This window comes from Drosophila grimshawi, unplaced genomic scaffold (assembly GCF_018153295.1).
Source record: "Drosophila grimshawi isolate 15287-2541.00 unplaced genomic scaffold, ASM1815329v1 contig_311, whole genome shotgun sequence".
NCBI lineage: Eukaryota > Metazoa > Arthropoda > Insecta > Diptera > Drosophilidae > Drosophila > Drosophila grimshawi.
The window spans coordinates 14,017,501-14,037,748 of record NW_025063098.1 but is presented as its reverse complement, the minus strand read 5'-3'; the positions used below and the strand labels follow the sequence as shown (position 1 = coordinate 14,037,748).

Genomic DNA, 20,248 nt, shown 5'->3' with positions numbered 1-20,248 from the left:
GATACTGATAAGCGCCAAAAGTAAGAATTTAATTATTAATTTTAACAACAACGAAAATCAGTCTTTTAAATCTTTATTTTACGAATTATCTGCATGAATAGCTATATTTATATGTAAATAAAAATTGGAGAATACTTTTGGCTTTTCCAAGAATAAAATTGTTATTGTAATTAAGTGTCTGATTGAAGGCTCTTTGGAGAATAGAATTCCCGGAAATCGAAATGAAGCTGTTCTCATTGAGCTCATTGCAAGTTCTTGGCTTGAAGTCTTGTCAGCCCTTTGTTTGCCTAACTTGATTATAGATAATTCCTATGTGTCTGTGTGTGTATGCGTGTGTTTGTTTGTGTATCTTATTAATGATATTGCTGGTTAGCCAGATATAAACTGAATTTGGGGTTACTTATGACTTCGATTGGGTTGAGTGACCATAACCCACCGATGAGGGTTATGGCCACTTTCTGTCAAATTAGTGCCTAGTTTTGGGCGCATAATTGGCCTTAGCAAAAACTTTATACACGCAGTCATAAAAGATTTATGGAAATTATGCATGTTGCTGTTGCTGTTCTTCTTGTTTTTGATGCTGTTGTTGTTTGTGTTGCGAGCTCAGATTTATGAGCACATGCAATAAATCACACACACAGACAAGCAGCGCACGTGTATGTGTGTGTGTGTGTGTGTGTGTTGGTGAGTTGTCTATTAATTGGTTGCACAAAACAACAGCAGTTAAGGCTGTTGCCAAAGGTCAAGTTTCTGCATGTACATATGTTGCTGCAACATGTTGCCACAGCTGTAGGCACACACGAGCACGAGCATTGCGAGAGAATCATAATCGTTGCTTATCGTTGGTGAGAGGTGAAGAGGGCGGGTAGCACAGCGGTCCATTTACGAACGAAAACTGTGCCTGGCCTTCGTCGAACATGTTCGCGTTGGACACGCAACATTTGCCAAATCTGTTCGGTTTGGTTCTGTTAACAGCAAAAGCAACAGTAACAGTTCCATAATATTTGTATTTGGGGCAAGCTGCATCAGATTATTTTTGCTATGCCACTAATTGCATTTAATATTAAACTAATGCATTAAAATATATTGATTAGTTATGTTAATTGTCCGCGTAGAATGTTGCATTGGGTGCCACAATTTCTGACAGGTTTTGGAATTCCAATTGAAGTGAATTGCTGTCTGCAAATGCTTTCAACTTGTTTTGACAATAAAGCAATTAATCTTAATGGAATTCGAAATAAGAGTTCTTTAATGTGATACAATTTTAATCTCCTCCACTCTATATATTGGTATTTTTACCCACTTCAATTTAATCTTTGTCTGGGGACTTTCATTTTTCACGGACTTAATGACTCATTGCCGCAATCGAAAGCAATCTTAGAGACTATATTGGCAGGACACTTCAAATTTGAAATATAAGTTCTCATATACCGTAGGTCTGATTAGGTTTATTTCATTGTATCGATAACTGTCAATGTTTTGCGAATATCTATATAATTCGAGTAAAAGATACAATTGTGAATTGATTACATTGCAACTGATATTTAGGCTACACAGATATATTTTCGATTAATTATGAAAATTATATTAAAATCGAATAAGATTTTCTTTCATATTGAACAACCAACTGTCAACAGCTGAGTTTAGGGTATCTCATAGTCGAGCTGTCTCGTTTATTAGTGCATCACACAGCTAGCAGTTCGTTATTGGTTAATTTTAATAGGGATAATATGAGAAGTTTACATTAATTAAAATCAAATGTTTAACTGCTTAATTTGGCATCGCATCGATGAGGATGAGTTCGGCTTGCAACCTGGTACGGGTTGGTGTGGGTTGGCCATCGAACATTTTGGTTGCATGAGGCGCTCGATGTGGTTGGCTGCGCCACTCGACGCCGTTGTCGCGTCAGTCTCTCATTCGCCTCTCGTTCTCGCTGTCGTTCGCAACACGCGCGCGCTTCGTTTCGACCACTGCTGAGGATATTTTTGTCGGTTTCGTTCGTCTGCAGAATTTGATAAACCAATTCTTCATTTGCTTAGCGCCAAATTGGTCGGAATCTGAAGAAAGGAAAAAAAACGTAATATTTATGTGGGAAAGTGCGTGTTTTGTTTGGTGAGTGAGCAACGAAAAAAAAAAAAAACAGCAAAAAAGCAAGCAACACAAATCGGGCAAATTCCAAACTTAACTTGAGTTTGACAAGTGGCTCGCAATTTATGCGGTAATTAGGCAAAAAAAAAAGGCAAGACAAGTGCGTGACCCATTCCACAAAATTGTGTGTTGTGGATGCTGCGCAGTCCTCCCTTCCAAAAGTAAATAAATTTTGGGTAAGGTGCGTGCCCAACTGACCCCCCCACTTGCCGGTTACAGTTACAGTGCGTGTGAATAGTCTGCGTTGCCTGGCATCGGACTGAGATGGACCAAGTAGTGGGGCAAAGGGACAGGAAGCGGCGCCGACATCATTGTCGTAATTTCGCGTTAAAATAAACACGCAAAAGCAAAAAACAAAGAAAAAAAACAACCAAAAGAAGCAAAACATCTAAAAAGAAATGCTCAAAGAGCAACGTGACAACAACAACAACAACAACAGCAGGGTGTGCAAAAAATAAAATAAAAAAAACAAGTAAGAATTGAAATTTAGGCCAAAAGCGGATTACGAAAATTGTTGCTGTTGCTAGCAAGTAACAACAACAACAACTACCACGACAACAACAACAACAGGCAGCATAAAAGGAAGATTTTGTCCACACAAAGCAGAAGGCAAGTGAGTGTATTTGTGCGTGTGTGAGTGTGTGTGTGTGTGAGTGTGTGTGAGTGTGTAGAGAATAAAGTGAACAACAACAGTTGAGAAGAAAAACCAAATAAAATCGAATACATAAAATCAACAATCGAAGCGAGCAAAAACTGGGCATAAACCAACAAAAATAAAGGAAACGTGAGAATTGATTCACTTGGAAATTTGCGTGTGTCATTTTCGCGCTAATTAGCATCTAGCCGCAAGGTCTTGTTGCGTGCAGCACATCAATTAATTTGCTGCTGCTGCCCCCCGGCGCGAAGCGATAACAATTATATTTTCGCACCCGAAGAGGAAAAGGCGACTCTAAAAACGCCACATAAAGAAAAACCTGCAAAAACAAAAGCACACCAAATTAATGACAATCGGGATGTATAAGTGTGTGTGTGTGTGTGTGTGTGTGCGTGGTGTGTGAAATGAACCTAACTCCATACCCCCCACCACCCACCAGTCGAATCGGTCGCGTGCTGTCATAATTTATCACAATTGTCAACGGATCGCAGCGTCTGCTCCACAGAGAAGGAGAAAACATCGAGATAGAGAGTAGAGGGAGAAAGGGAGCGAGAGAGAGAGAGAGAGAGAGAGGGAGAGAAAGGGAGAGGGCGAAAGTGCATCCAGAAGATACAAATTGTTTATGAAGAACGTCGCATTCGGGCCAGTGCGTTAGAACAATAATAACTACTAGCTACAACAACAACAGCAACAAGGTTCACATCTTTTTTTTGGTTCCCTTTTTACTTTCGCCCTCGCGCATATTATAAAAAAGCAAGCAAAACAAAAAACAAACAGATAAAATAAAGCGCTTGCAGCCAGATTTGGATTAGCAGAGCGAGCGCAGGGCGAAATAACTTTGGGTGAACTTAGCTTTGGAGGAGAGCTCTAGCTGAAACTTGCGAATTAAGTTCTGACTCCACAGTGTGTGCGTCAAATGACTTTAAGGATAAGCAGCAATTCGTTATTTATTAGGCGGCTGAGCTCGACTAGCAGATATCCTAAGCCCTTAATGACAGTAGTTTGTTCAATATGAAAATACGTTTTGCTTCTCAAGCGCTGTCTTTTTTAAACGAACCCAATGAAATTTTGACAGTTGATCAATAATATTTCTAAGTAGTTTGTATATCAATTGGAAGGCAATATCTTTACAGTTGTATACTTATCGCTAAAATTAAAGAAATCTGAACTAAAAGATGGAATTCGGGAATTGATATACCAAATTACCGTTGCACAACTTTATTTTACCCGGATAGTTTCTGAATATTTTTTTAAATGGATTCGCTTTGGTAATAATTTCTTTGGCAAACATTATTAAATTTACTTATTCATCAATAAGCAAAATTTATGCACAGCTGGCAAGCGAATTAAAATTCTAAATTTGACTTTATCCAATGCAACAGCTCTATTCAATTCGAGTGGCGACTAAAAGTCATTATTTAATAGACTTTGTTGTCTTTGTCGTTTTCATTCAGAGCTGTGTTAATTTAATTCAGAAGTGACTTACTGGTCCAATATTCATGAATGGATTCGATTTCGTGTCCGCTCGTGCAACTTGTCTTAAGCATTATCAGAGATAAGACTTAGCTGACACACATCGGTTGAAGAGTGCCCGTTTTGGTGGCCAGGCAATTGCCTTAAGACCAATTTTGGTTACCTGGCCAACACACGCATGTTGCAGGACCCACACACACATAAATGGACACACCGTATCCAGAAGATTTCGGTTGACCAAAGTCAAATCTTGTGGCTAAGTTCAACTAAGCGCCTCTCAACGTCTTGGAACACAAAAAAATAAAAACCAAGTCAGCTACTTGAATATACACGCACACACACACACACACACACATATGTATAGAGCACACACATATGTATACAGCCACACATATGCCACACATATACATATAAACGAGCAAATCACAAAATCCACTATACACCCCTCGATAAACTCATATGAATGCTAGTGCCTTAGGATATTTGCAAAGCCAGCGACGGCAAAGTCCACACACTGTACTCCATTAAAACAAATAGGAAAAAAATAGTAACACACTCACGCACACACACACACTCACGCACACACACACATCCAATCACACACACTCTATACTATATATTCATATACAGGCGCTTCGCTAAAAATATGAGCAAAACAATACAAAACGATGAGAAACAGAAAACATGAAGCAACAACATTTTGCTTATATAAAGTTGGGGCATGCCAACAAAAAAAAGTAAGCAACAAAGACCCAACATTTAGGTAACTGTATAGAAAAAATTGAATTTTCCAAACAAAATGCTTAAAGCAGCAGCAAAAACACAAAAAAGAAAACAGACGCAGAAACTGCACATAAAATCTTTGCTATGTGAAAATGCAAATAATGTTTGTCCACACACACATACATATGTGTGTATGTATGTGTATGCGAGTGTGTGTGTATGTATGTGTGTGTGTGTGATTTTGTGTGTGCTTGCAGCGTAGCAATAAAACTTTCAATATATATTTTATTAGATATTTTCTGACCATTTTGTGCATAATAAATTTCATAGTTAAGCTGCAACAAATGCTCAACTGCAAATAAATAGAAAACCACACAAAAAGAGACAACTGTGAGAGAGAAAGAGAGATGGAGCATATGGCAAATAGTGCAGAAAATTCGAATAAATATTATAAAAATTCATTTCAATTATATCAATATTAATAAGCAATTGGAATTGTAATTAGAAAAATGAAGTCGACATTTATTTGAGCTAATTCGTATGGCAAATTAATAAAAGCCAAGAGTCAAATTAAATTGATTCTATTTGAATAATAATAATTGGTATATTCTCAGATAAGAGCAGCTTCTTCAAAGCACACAGCAAACGCTAACAAGCTCTTGACGAGAGTCCTGTATCCTCTACATTGACATTATGTTAGTTGGTTGCATGTATATATATCAATGTGTGCTTTATATACACTTTTATCTTCAATATAAGTCGAGCATGAAAATGCCATGGCACAGACTCCTTCATCGTTTTATAAAGCCCCTTGGCCAAATACTATGTACATAAAATGAGACAAAATTTACAAAAATAAACTGATGCCCGATATAAATTTTACTTATTGCTAAACTGCTAACTAGCTTCTGTATACTTAATCAGATCGATTGGAAATTTGTGAAATCAAACGATTATTATTTTTTAATTTTCATTATTATTTAACCAGATCGATTGGAAAACTGTGATATCAAACGATTATCATTTTTATTATTATCTAAAAGAAAGCTCAATTTGGGCAACTGATTATTTTCTTCAAAGCAACTGATTAATAATTATAGCTCTAGTCGAACTCTCTCGATACACTGACTCCAGCTGTTGAATATATATCAATTTCTCTGATATTAGTTAGTTGACTATGAAAATACCTTTCGGATAACAAAATCATTTAACTGGCTAACTATGGCGTATCTATTTTTTGTTACCTGCTCAAAAGAAGTAAAGTAAATTTTGCTTGCTATATTTGACTGGCATTTTTCGGTTAGCTTTATTATAAGACTTTATTAAAGAATTCTCATAAACAGCTGAAACATCAACTAAATGAAGAGATTAGCCTTAACAAATTTAATACAAAAAGCAAGCATTAAGTGTTAAGTGATAGTTAAAACTCATAGTCCCCATTCTAGTTATAAGAGCGTAGAGAACATTCAATTCTTATCATTGTTTGATTATGCAGATTGGATTTTAATCCAATGCAGAGGTGCTGCTCTTTGTGTGTCACCAGTCTCATTAAAGAGCAATAGCGGCTAGCGATTGGTAGAGTATTATTATTATTATTATTATAGTCCGTTATGGGTCACGTGCGATGGGGGAATGCATTTTTAAATGAATTTCTGCAATGAATATGCAAATGGAAAATGCAAAGTCTGTGAACATTTTCCAATTAACGTTATTTAAGCAAAGGCCTCGTGTTTGCCTTCAACTTGCAATTAAAAACTGTTGCCCAAGCACGTAGCCAAGCAGTCAAAGTGCTTCTGCTGTAACTCCAACTGACACTTCCACCGTAAGTTGCAACGTCGCCACTCGTTGTATTCTCTCACATATATCATGCAAATTGCTGCGAAATATTTAGCTGATTGCATGACAAAAGTTCTTCAACTTTCTTTTCGCATCGCTCCCAATTCTCAATTCAAATCAACTCAACGCCTAGCTTAAAGTTCAATTTCATCTTTGGTCGTCGTCGTCGTGGTTGATTTTGGTGCTGTTTGCATTTAATTTGAACTTTTCTCATCTGATTTATGTATTTCGCTGCGAAACGATTTTGCATATTTATTTTGCATCTATTACTATGTGAGATTTTTAAAGGCGAGCAGCTTATGGATTCTGTGGCTTGTAGGCTTTACAACGTTGCTGTTGTTGTTTTGGTTGGTGTTGCCATTGGCATTGGCATTGCCACAATGCTTTTGCTATGGAGATGCCACCAGCGATATTTGTAATTCTAATGCTTTCAAAGTGTTTTTTTCGTTTCTGTCTTTTTCCTCGCTGATATGCGGCATTTGCATATAATTTGTAAGCGTGTGGCATGGATTTTAAAAAACAAAAAAGCGGTTAGCAGCAGCAAGCTCGTCTGTGGGACAGTTGTGATTTTATTGGGGAGGGCACCCAACACGCCCACCCAATTGCAGTGGAGTGTGTAGTGTGTGTGTCTCAATTACAATGCATTGACCCGAACATGTGTGTGATGGGTTGTGTGGGCTTGTGTGGATTGAGTGTTTGCCACAACAGCAGCTGAATGTCTTGTAACTCAATTATTACAATAAATTATATTATTATGCGTGCTTATCTTACATGCGGCTAATTGTTCTTTTTGCCGAGCTAATTGCATGCAATTTGTGATGTGGGCGGGGCAAAATGCGGCCGCTCAACTTCAACTCAACAACAACAAGGAGAACAATGATAATTTATCAATTTGCGCGGCTTCGACGTTGAAGTAAATGAAGCGAGCAAGGAAAATCGAGCTTATCCCATGTTAAACATACTTAAGCGCAGGCAAACACACACACACACACTCACTCACACACACACACACACACACACACATGTTGTGTTCTTGTTATTGTTGTTGAAGCAAACATGGCGCACAATGCTTGTAAATTTTTATTGGTAAGCCATAGAAAAAACACAAGCTGGGTTATATAGAAGAAGAGTGAGCTAGGAGCAAACAATGAAAAGATAGCGAGCTGCTGCAAATTTCCAATTGAATTGGAAATATGTATTAAAATGAGCGGAGGGTACAGCCACAGTCACAGACAAGGCTTCAGCTTTAGCAGCAGTTGCCATTAGGGACAATGGCTATGACAAGAATATGCAACCGGCAGGAGGATGCTGGCAATATGTGGAATATCGTTCTAATATGAAAGTCAACCTGAAAGCTAGAGAGTTTTGCTGTGTAAACTTACGAAGCGAATTTTGTGAACTTAAAAACGCTCGACAATCACAATACGATTGTGTTTTCAGCTTCTTCAGAATTGCTTTTCACTCATATATACTTTAAATATATTTAAAAATAAAGTAAGAGTAGATGTGAGAAGAAGATATCCTAAACTCAGCCTATAAAAAATAAATGGCTTGCTGAAAATAGTTTGTTTAATATGAAAATAAATGTTGGTTACATCCACCGGCATTTCTTATCCAATCGTTCTTTCTTTCTTTCTATCCAATCTTAATGATATTTTTACAGTTAATCAATAGTAAATCTAGGTATATAATTTATCGATTAAAATTCAATATATTTACACCTGTGCCTTATACGAGAACTACTATTTCAAATTTGAAGTCTTTAGCTATTTTTCCCCAGTTGTTGCTGATTAAGATTATATATAGCTGAAGGCGTCGAACATCCTTCCTCCTGTCTGTATCATGCCTTGGCCCATGCTTTTTTTTTTAGAAAAATCCGTCTTCACATTAAGAGATATAATTAATTTATCTTTAATACTTACCCCGTCAAACATTTACTCTGTGGAATATTAAAGTGAGTTTAACTTTGAGATTTTAAAGAATTTACTTTTTTTTTGTGAGTAGAGAAGCCGAAATGCGATAAAACGAAACCGCAAACATCATGTCAGTTCATTCAGTTAGTTCGCTTTGGGGCAGACACCATCAGAGGCAAGGCTACGAAATCGTGGAGCAGCTTCGATTATCGCCGCTCGCCTAATTGACTTTCTGTGTTGCGCATTTACCTGCAGTCGCTATTTGCTCTTGATATTGCCATTGCAGCGGCTGATAGAGCTGATTGCCCAGTTGGTTAGTCAGCTGCAGCAGCAGCAGCAGCAGTTTCCACAGCAGTCACAGCATCTCCTGGCGCTCCAGTGGTGCTCGCGTGTACAAAAAGCACAATGCGAACATTTGCATTTAGATTGAATTCGTCTGCCGTTTGGGTATTTCCATTATTTTTTTTTTCTGTTTTGTTTGCCTCCCCGCCAAGCATTGACTGATGCAAGCCAGCGAAATCAAAATTTTCAGCCACCGCGTTGCAGATATCGATGGATGGATTAAAAGAAAAAGAAAAAATAAATAAAACGCTTGCAGGACAAAAATATATGGATAATTGTTTGCTTTTGGTTTGTGTGACAAATCTTAATTAAATGCATAATTCGTATTTATTATTCAAATGTTTGCGATTTATGCAAAGCGTTCTCTCCGTTCTCGTTTATAAATATTAATTAGAATATTTTTGGCGCAGAAATGTGTGCTACGATTATTTATTAAAATATCATGTGAATTTTGCATGTGGCGATGTTATCAATTGAATAACTATTGTGTGTGTGTGTGTGTGTGACAAGCGCACATAATTGAGAAGCTATATAGATAGCACACACACACACATAGAGAATCATGTGTGTGTGTGTGTGTGTGTGTATATATAGCACTTCCTTTTGCTGCCTTGCCAAACTGCTTGTATCCCTTTTGAATAAATTAATGTCAGAAGTGCTTTGGCTTTGGCTTTTGATTTTGATTGATGATTGTGCGCCTGCATAAGCAACGACAACAACAGAGCACAGACTAGCCACCCACTCAGTTCAGCCAGCCACCCACTTTAGCCGCCCACTTTTGATCCGCATCGACTCTCATGTCTGAAGAGGCTCTCTTTGGCCTGGCTTGTTTTGGCATTTGCTTATACAGCTGATGAGAGACAGTCACAGGATATGTGTGCATAGAAATTACGCATAAATAACCAGTCGTGAAGCGAAATCGTGCTACAGCCAACGTTGCATGCCCCCACCCCAACCCCTCCTCACCCACATCAATGCAAGTGGCATTGAAACTGGCTGCATCATAGTCATCATCATTGCAGTCCCGGTCCAACATCGATGACAGCGTTCGGATCAAGCCAATGACAGCAGCAGCAGCAGCAGCAGCAATAGCAGCAGCAGCAGCAATAGCAGCAGCAGCAGCAGCCATAGCAGCAGTAGCATGTAGCATAGCTCTCCTATGTGTGCCACACGCACGTGCGTCTCCGCTTATCTATTTGTGTGTGTGCGTGTGTGTGTACCATTTTGAGAGAGAGAAGACGCATCAATCAGCTGTTTGTCGCTGTCTTTGATGTCTGTAAAAAGTGCACACAGCGATGCGTTCTGTTCTCCTCATTGTCCTCAACCCATTGTGTCTGTGTGTATATATTGTTTTGAGTAAGGGGGTGGTGGGGGAGGGGCGTGGTTGTGTAATCAATTACGTGAATTCATTAATCATGCAAAATACTCGGCAACAGCAGCAGCAGCAGCAGCAGCAGCAGCAGCAGAAACAGCAGCAACGACAGCAGCACGGCGGCTTATTGATTTTGTCGAGCATGTTTCTTATCAGCTGACGTCACGCTTTGCCTTAAAATTAATAAATTTTTGTAGCGGAACGATAGCTGGCAGAAATGAGTCAGTTGGCTCAACTGCTGACTCGAATTGCTGGCATTGTCCTATTTTCTGACTGCCAGTAGATACACAAATTTGCATAATAATCTGCGTCTTTCAAGACAAGACATTGCCGACTCGCTCTCTCTCTCTCTCTCTCTCTCTCTCTGTCTGACTGTCTCTTTCTGTGTCTTGCTGCTTCAAGGTTAATTTGTTTCAGGAACAAAACTTTGCGGGCGCACACGAAAGTATGCTAATGTTTTTATCTGGCACTGCCAATTTCATGTGCCGCATTACGAATGTGCGAAAATATTGAAACTCTTTTAATGAGGTTACAAGACTTTTGTGCAAAACTTTTATACACAAGTATTAAGGCAACAGAAGTTGGCAACCGTCTTCCGTTGAGCTGCTGCCTTTCAAATGGAATTCGCTTGTTATATGCAAATTAATGTATATATATTATATATATCTGGTATACAAGTATACAAGTAAATGTATATATAGGGTATAAAATATATTAAAACAATCTATGTAAAGTTGCAATAATTCCCGTTAAGATTCTATCGCATTCTTAGCCAAGTATTTCAAGCATTTTGATTGGCGGAGTGAAAGAAATTTGCACTGAGTAAATGGAACATTTGAATCTTTAAAGTCACATTTGAGTCTGTAAAGTCATGGGAGTAAATGTACTACTTACTAAATGATTGATTTATTTTCTTCAAAAGTTAATGTTATTATTTAATGAAGTTGAGCTGAGTTGAGTAGAAGCCTCGACACTATAAAGTATATCAACAGATGAGTCGATTTAGTCGGTTTCAGATGCTATAAAAGATAGTGACAACCAAATTGGAATACAAGGCCGTGTAGATCAAGTTAATTTCATTTTATCGATAGATTTCCAATAAATTTAAATTAGGCAATTAGACAAAATATAGTTTTCCGTTTGACATATAACATATATAACAAACACAGATTCTGTAAGCCAAAAAGCATTGTAATATTGAAGAAACTACCCTCAGCATGCTTAATAAGGGTTTCGGGAATCTACCACTCAATCTGTTTCTATTAGAACATTCCAACTTGCCTTTGGCTCTTTCATATTGAACGCTTTTGCTTGGGTTGTTACACAACCGATACAAAAGTATCTCAATACTATTTGTTTGTTGAATCGTTTTCCTAAATTTATTGCTGTTGATGGACACAAGAAACTCAGGTCTAAGTATTTTACGTTGAACTATTTGTGTAATTGATTTCGTAAGTCATTCAGAGAGCTGCTTTCAACTCACCTGCCTGCCAAATAGTCTCTAACTTCAATTTCAGTTTCAGTTTGTGAGCGTTTAATCCGTGCGGCGCGTTCAGAGGGCTTTTCTTATCTACATTCTTGTTGCGCATGTTTCACAATTTGTTATGCGACCGTTCTTTTTTTTCTTTTTGTGGAGCAGCCCTAAGCTTAAGAGCAGCCGCATTCCGTGGCTCGTGAGCCCTTTTTATGCGAGCCCTTAAAATGTAAATTTACGTCGGCATTGCCGAATGGAATGGTGACACTGAATTTGCGTCAGGTAACTTAAGGGGGCTAACGCTAATTATGTGCAGCCGCACAAGTGTCTTCAGACGGTGGCAGAGCAGTTGCAGTTAGTTCAAGTTGTTGCTGGCAGTTGAGCTGCTGGTTTTACGAACTGATAAGCTCTGAGCACTAAGCTCAGTCAGTCGTCTCTAGGCAAGACGGCTGACAGTTGTCACATACATATTCATTCGCACCAGACACAAATTCCAAATTCCACGAGCTAATGCGATTTTTGGAAATTGACAGCAACATGACATTGCTTACGACTTTAATGACAAGCACAACATGAGGCATGGAAGTAATGGGGTATGGTGTGGATGCGGAGCAATGGCTTCATTGATGACAAGTGGCAATATTTTATGGGGGTTTGCGACTTATTTGGATGAACTAAGCAGAGCTTAAGCCACAAGTCGTTGTGCTTGCTTCCCACACAGATCAGCTCAACATGTGTGCCTCACATTTAAAATGCGCACCCTCAATGTGAAAACTCCCATTTGACATTTGACATTTTGGGGACTGCAGCTTTGGGCGGAGGCGGGCAACTGCAACTCGGCTTCACATTTGCTGTGCAACAAATGTGTGAAAAAAAGAAATGATAAATTGAAAACTCATAAATTATGTGAAATTATGGCACGACAAGCACAATGTCAACGCTGCTTTTTGGCCGGTGTTGAATTTCAGCTCATTGCTCAATATGTCAGTTGAGCTGGAAACGCTTTTGACATTTATTAACATTTTCGCTTTCTAAGAAAGACAGGCAGCAATTAAATTTCCCCGATTCCAAGAACTCGCTCTCTACATTTATTTTTGTATTTTCCACATATATATTTATATTTATTAAAGCAACGCTTTAGTGGTCAAAATATACATAAATCATTTTTTATTTTTTTTTCTTGATAATGTCAGGCACATTTTTTGCCCTCCTATAAAGTATTTGTGTATATGCGATTTGAAAAGCATAAGCTTAGGCTGTTGCTAATGCTAATGCTGACGATAGACTGCCATAACTCACTGTCAATTTGGGCAGCTCCTTTGAATGTGGCATAGCAACCGCAACTGAAGTGAGGAACAATGGAATAAGTTGTTCTGTTGACCAAATTCGAAATCAAAACACACACACTTTTGGTATTTAAAATGATGCATCATAATAAATACGAATGCCCACAAATACAACTACACAAATAGGACCAGATACGACCAAATATTTTAAATCTGCTGCGGCCTTGCGGTTGAATGTAAATTTGTTTTAAAATATGTCGAGATTCAAAGTGAATAATTAGTTTAGATAGAGGCCCACAAATATTTGTTCTTTTTTGCTGATTTGTTTGTGTTTTTTCTTCCTTCATATATATGCATATCACTTGAAAAAATATATTTGCTCTGGCTAGAGTCTGCAGCTGGTTTTGATTTATTTAAATATTAGTTTATTGCAATTCCCTGGCGAATGATAAAAATATCTTTCTAATTGCACATTTCTCGTTTACGTACAAGCTCTTAATTTGTTTTGTCATTTATCGAGGCGATCCGGACATATTCCTCAACTGAGTGTATTATTTTTTTAACATCTTCATCAGTTGCTTCCAGTGAAATGCATTTACAGTTCCCCGCAATGTTGCCAACCAGACTCTTGTCTGGATTTTTGTTGTCGCCTCAGGTCTAAAATTAAACCAGACTGTGTAGATTCATGGCTTTGTGGTCTTGTGGCAAAGTTATTTACAAATACTTTGCTGAGCGTTGAGCAATACAAACTGTTCACCAGACTTTTCCATTTATCTGTTTACACAATTTTCTTTTACATTTTTTACATCGTTGGTAAGAGAGTTTTTAATTTAAAAAATTGAATTATCTTTGCAAAATCCATAAGCTGTTATCGATCGAGTAGAGTCATCAACTTATTGCTTTTGGCAAAACCAATTTGAACAGCTATTTATTTAAAGATTAACCCTTTTTATTAACCATTGTCAGCTATGAAATGTTGATTCTACTTCATTTTGGAATATCACAATATATTAATACAGAAATGCATAGAATGTTTTCTTTTCGATGGGGCGAGAAAAAAATAAAGTTGTGGTAATCAATTGATTGATTAGTTCAGTATGGAAATGGACATGCAACAGCACTCGCATGTTGCAATTCCGATTAGCAATTCAGTGAAAATGAATGTCAAAAAGTTGTCAAAGTTGTTACATTGTAGTTGTGGCATTGTGTTAGCCACGGAAACTTACTTCAACACATCAGAATTACACAATTATTTTATATTCAGTTTAAATGTGTATTTAATTTTGTAAACATAATTAAAACAAAATACATAATGACATAAATTCTGTATACCTTATTAGCCAAAGCTGTAATTGAAAATAAGCATTAATTTAAAAAGCATAACAAGTCTAACTATAAGGGACTTAAAAGTGATTATGTTTTGATGTTAATAATTTATATTTATATTTTTTTCAGCTTAAATTGTTGCAATATGTTAATGCTTCGCATAACTATAGATATACATTACTATTGTTTGTGTGTCAATGTGGCGCAACTGTTCAATTATTCTGATGGATTTTTTGTGCATTGAAATGGATAAATGCATTCACACCGTCTTTTATTGGTTGCGCTTTAAAATGCATTGCTTTTGCATTCAAAATTCACAGCACTCATATTAAATTTACAACACACCATTTTTTTTTTGTGCCACAGCAAAATGTATGCAATAAAAACTTGGCAGCATTTGTAATGCAAGCAGGCCAGCAAAAACATTAACAGCAACAGAATTATTATTATAGCAACCGCTGTAATTAATAGAAAACTGTTTATGCAAGGCGTTGCTTGTTGTTTCTGTGAGTGTGGATGTGAATACGTATTGTTTTTTTTATATTTTATACATCTTTTATGCAGACTTCTCAGTGGGTTATACTGCATGGGCCATACCCATTTTCACACTTTGCTTGACTTGATATATATTTTCGAAAATTATAGAAACAAAACAGCAGCAAAACGGATTCTCGCATTTTAGAAATAGCCTTTCTGGATATTAATTTGAATTACGCCTGGCGTCAAAAGTATGGACAATTGCCAAAAAGAGCGCGTTTAAAGATGCGAACAGGGTATTTCGCAGTCGGGCGAAGCTTCGCAATTGCCTGAGTGTGTACGTTGTTTGTGGCGTTTATGTAAATTATTTATTGTGCGAATGAAATGTAAATTTTTAATTGATTTATGATAAAGAAAAAACAGCCCCAATAAAAGAAAAATCATTACTGACAGCGCGGAAACATTTGTGTGGCATGCTTTCTTTTGCTGCAGCAGCAGCAGAAACAGCAGTGTTGCAAACTTTATTAGCAGCAGTTATAGCGGTAACTGTTACTGCTGCACTCGCCACAGCAACTAACTGTTACCGACAAAGTTAGAGTTACCGTTACCGCTACAGTTGCTGTTGCTGTGGCTGTTGCTGTTGCTGGTTTAGCTGTGACTGCAGCAGAAACTGTTGACATACACGCACAAATTGGATTTGCTAACGAGTTGCTCTTGGCAAGGGAGGCGAAGGGCGAAAGGGAGTTGCCAGTTGGACGCAGGGCAAAGGAGCAAGGGGCACACGTGCTCGCTTGACAGTTGCCCGGTGTTTGTCACTTTTGTTATCGTAGCTTATTGCTGCTGTTACTGCTGCTGTTGTTGTTGTTGCCGATGTTGCTGATGTTGCTGTTGTCGTTGTCGTTGTCGTTGTTTCAGTTGTTGGCCAAAGCACAAAAAAACTCGCGCATTCGCGCCTGTTATTTATGGCTTCGATTATCCCCACACAATGGGCTGCCAAAGGAGACGGAAACCCCCCTCCCCCCACCCTTCTGCATTTCCCACGCCCCCTCTCACATGTCTAGGGAAAGTGTTTGGCAACAAAAAACAAGCCAAAGCCTGGCAGCGAGTCAGCAAAGGCAATAAAACAAAACGAACACGCGCTTCATTCTTCAGTTGTGCCAAGGGGGACTAACGGGTGTGGAGAAGCTGACCTTTTTTTTGGGAAAGGGCTGCATAGGGGAAAAAAGGGGCGGGAGAAAGCGGGTTAGGGGTATAGAAGTGTTTGGTTGGCAGTGAAATCACAGAAGCAGCACAAGGACATGCCGCTAGGCAGGCAAACCAAAAGAGGCTTTACGTATTTTCAATAGTTGCCATTGTGTATTCAAACACACACTCACACACACACACACACACTCACTCACACAGTGAGCGCTAAACAATCAAAGTCACACACACACACACACACCCATATGGTAGACAGGGGCAATCTGTGTGTGCTGATTTCAACGTTTGAATTATGATTTTCATGTGGCGAACTTTTAGTTTGATTTTCGCTTCGTTTCGTCGCTTTTGTCGTTCAGTGTTGTTGTTGTTGTTGTTGTTATAGTTCCTCTCGTTGATGTTGTTTTTGTCGCGTCGAAAATTTATATGCGCCACTAATGCGGGCACTTAAACTATGTATACAAACAAAATGGCCCTTGTTTCTCAGTGTGTGTGTGTGTCTGTGTGTGTGTGTGTGTGTCTGTGTGTGTGTGTGTGTGTGTTGCTTGTAAAATTCACTGGAGACTTTTTGGCCCTGGCCATGTGAAAATGAATGAAATCGTATCGAAAATCAAAGGTCACTTTTGGGATCAATTCAAAAAGAATTGCCGCATTCAAATCGCTGCGAGTCACTTGTGAAAACATACACAAACACACACACACACACTCACACACATACACACACTCGCACACATACACACACACATTGACACACTGCTCAGGAAAGCAGAAGCAATAGCAAACAGTGAAATGGGTAGCCGAGTACAAACACACACATATACATCGTACAATGTCGAGGATGTGGCTGCCATAGATATTCATAGATTGCGTCATCTATAACCATGTGTGTGTGTGTGTGTGTGTGTTAGCGTGTTTTGGGGTGTGTGAGCGTGTGTCTTTGCTGACTGTCGATAGGAAATGAATTTTAATGATTGCCCAAAAAACTTTGTCGATGGCTTGTTATCCAGCAGCAATTTTGGGGGCTGTCGCTGGCTGGCTGGCTGGCTGGCTGGCTGGCTGGGTGGTTGGGCATTGGGGTGCTTGTTTTGCGTTTTGCGACCAGAAACTTTCCACATAAAATTGTTTACTTTTGGCGAGCTGGCACAGTCGCCTAAGTGGCCGATAACGATAACTAAGCTTTGGCCCGGCAAGTTTGTCTAACCCACTCTATTATATAAGCACATGCCGTTATGGCTTTTCCCCAATTTCAATATCCCAGATCTCCACTCAGCCGCTGACCGCCCATATGTTTGACAGGGCTTGGAAAAATGCAAATGCATTTCCATGAAGCGATGCGTGGCTACGCCTCAATCATTTCCCCACCCAGCACAGCAGCCAGCAGCACCCTTCGCTCTATTAGCTGCAGCTGTTGGCAATATGTCAAGAATCTGCGCAAGTGCTTGTTTGCTTCCCCCATTCCCCATTCCCCCATTCCCCCATTGCCCCGTCCCCAAGCCCCCCTCTCAAATGCCAGCCACATTTGTGCGATTTATTTTTGGCTCAGCTAATTAAAAATCAACTTTCGCTTCTCGCTTGCATCACCAAATGCGAAATGCGAAATGTGAAATGCGAAATGCAAAATGCAAAATGCAAAATACAAAATTCGATATGTGCATAGTGGTTAAATGCAAATGCATTTCTTTCATTTGGTTTTATGAATATTAATTAAACTGCGTCTCTCCTTTTGTGGACAATTCGGAGAAAATCAAATAGTGCATATATGGTGTATGGTGTATACAGCAGAGACGGGTCTATAATCAGCTGCAGCTAATTAGTAGGACCAGCACGCGTACCCTAGGCAATAGCTCCCACTTTTAGACGGAGGTCCTGTAATTGGTTTCTGGTGCACGTGATTCTTTGACCCGCCTCTGTTCGTCTATTTACATTTAATTTGATTCGGCAACGCTTGGCGCTTTGTTTACTCCTCTAATTAATACGAGCGAAACAAGCGGCAAGTTTTTGCTAGTTAGGCGCCAGGTAAAGGCGGTGAGGTGCGGTGCGGTGACCTGGGAGGGCTGTCAAAAGAGGCTTAGCAGGAGTGTAGGATGTGCCAAAAGAATACGCATATGTATGTGCCATGTGTGTGTGTGGAGCTTTAAAAAGGGAACATAATTAATTATTATTATTTTTTTCTCTGTATGCGTTTGTTTTTGCCTTGGGGAAACGTTATCCTTGCTTGCGATAAGAGAATAAATAATGAAAGACAAACAAAGTCAGTCAGAGACAAGTAAGACAGCTCATGCCTGGTCATGTGCTTTAATGAAATAAACGTTTGCCACGCCCAACCGGCTGGCGCTTTGGCTGTGCGCCTTTTCGGCTTCTTTGAGAGTGTTGCCCTGTTTGCATTGTATGCGGTTAGAGTTCGGCTGGCCAAACAGGTGACAAGCCGAAACTAAAAAGCAATCGTTTGCTGGCCGACCAAAACAACCTCACATCTTGAGGAGAGTGACGCGCTCAGTTCGAAAGATAAATTATACATTTAATGGCAAACAAAATATGTGGCCGTATTAAATAGAATGAAAAGGCTACCACAAGTTGCAAGCGTTAAATAATTGTGGCCCGGCAGCAAAGAAAAAGTCAAAAAAATTCCAACCACGAAAAGGGTTTGAAGAGCAACAAACTTTGGGTCGCATTTGGTCTCTGTGCGGGGTGCTGAATAATATTAATTGAAGGATTAGAAGGCGTTCCTAAACTAACTTCAATTTAAATTTCAATTTTGGCCTTTCTCTTTGGCTTGCGGGGTTGATCGGAAAGGGGTGCGAGTTCGAGAGGTCGAGGGGTCTGCCACGTGCAAATATATTTTTTGGGAAATGGAAAACGTTTAATTTAATTGCAGCTGGTGTTAATTTAAATTGCAAAAATTTTCATCTGCTGACAAATGCCGCCTCATTAATATCAAACAAAGTTCACGAGCGTAGCAAAAGGCCCCAACAAACTTTAAGCCTGCCAGCCACTTTAAATACATAATTTGGCAGTGCTCTGATTGACACCCGCCGGGTTGATGGGCTGACGGGTTGACGGGCTGAAAGGCGGGCGGACTGATGGCAAAATCAACGTCGGCTGCGACACCTGTGCGACTGCCGCATGTTGGCAAATTTAAGGTAGATTTTGGGCAGCCACAGCATCGGGAATACACGTAAACCACGAAAAGCAGCTGTTATAACTGTATTTATGTGTATGTGTGTGTGTGTCTGTGTGTGTGAGGGGGCGTGGGTGTCTGTGCACTTGCTTTATTTATATGAAGCTATCACATGATCCCACTGGAGTGGGTGGATGTGCTCGTGTGTGTGTGGGAGGCCACAGGATTTGGGTGTGGCCTGTGAATGACAGCTGAGACCGCTGTATTTGGCAGTAGTCTCACCCACTCACCATCTCTCTCTCTCTCTCTCTCTCTTTCTCTCTCTCTCTGTCTGCCCTTAGCTTGTGTTTGTGTTGAGCACTTTGTTACAAAAGTCAAACTAAAAGATTCACACATTATCTGCGGCTCACAGCTTAATTTATCCAAACAAGCTTCAGCTGTGTGTCTGGCATAAAGCAAAATAAAATAACATGTTTAAATGTGAATTTTTCAAACAAAAACTTACAACAGAAGCCAACTGGGGGAAATATATTCTATTTGCTTGTTGTAATTTATATTGCAATAAATAAATATAAAGTCCATAAATTACATACAAATTGTTGGAGCTAATATTCGAGGAAACTAACAATGAATTAATCTTGTTATTAAGACACTTAAGTATGCAAATACATTTGTGTATGTATTTTAATTAAATAACTTCTACATTTTTTTAAGTCCTAAAACAGAGAAATCAATGAACAAGTTCTGTAAATAAAATTATAATTATTACAAAATCTTTTCACTTATTTAATATATATTTTGCCTGTTGGCATTCATATTTTTATCTGAAATGTAAAACTTTTATTTCACAATCTATTAGAACACGTTTTCTTTGATTTTAGTAGAGATTTCAATAAAAGACTAGT

The 20,248-nt window shown here is 38.8% G+C and overlaps 1 protein-coding gene across 4 annotated transcripts in view; it reads left to right on the top strand.

The window, feature by feature from the left end:
• The first annotated feature begins 2,519 nt into the window (after positions 1–2,519).
• The window catches only part of LOC6567704 (nephrin), a 72,464-nt gene continuing 54,735 nt past the window's right edge, over positions 2,520–20,248 (top strand). For all 4 annotated transcript variants that reach the window (XM_032740185.2, XM_032740184.2, XM_032740182.2 and 1 more), the window contains exon 1: positions 2,520–2,761. The gene's annotated coding sequence lies outside the window, so the exon portion shown is untranslated. The remainder of the gene's footprint in view (positions 2,762–20,248) is intronic.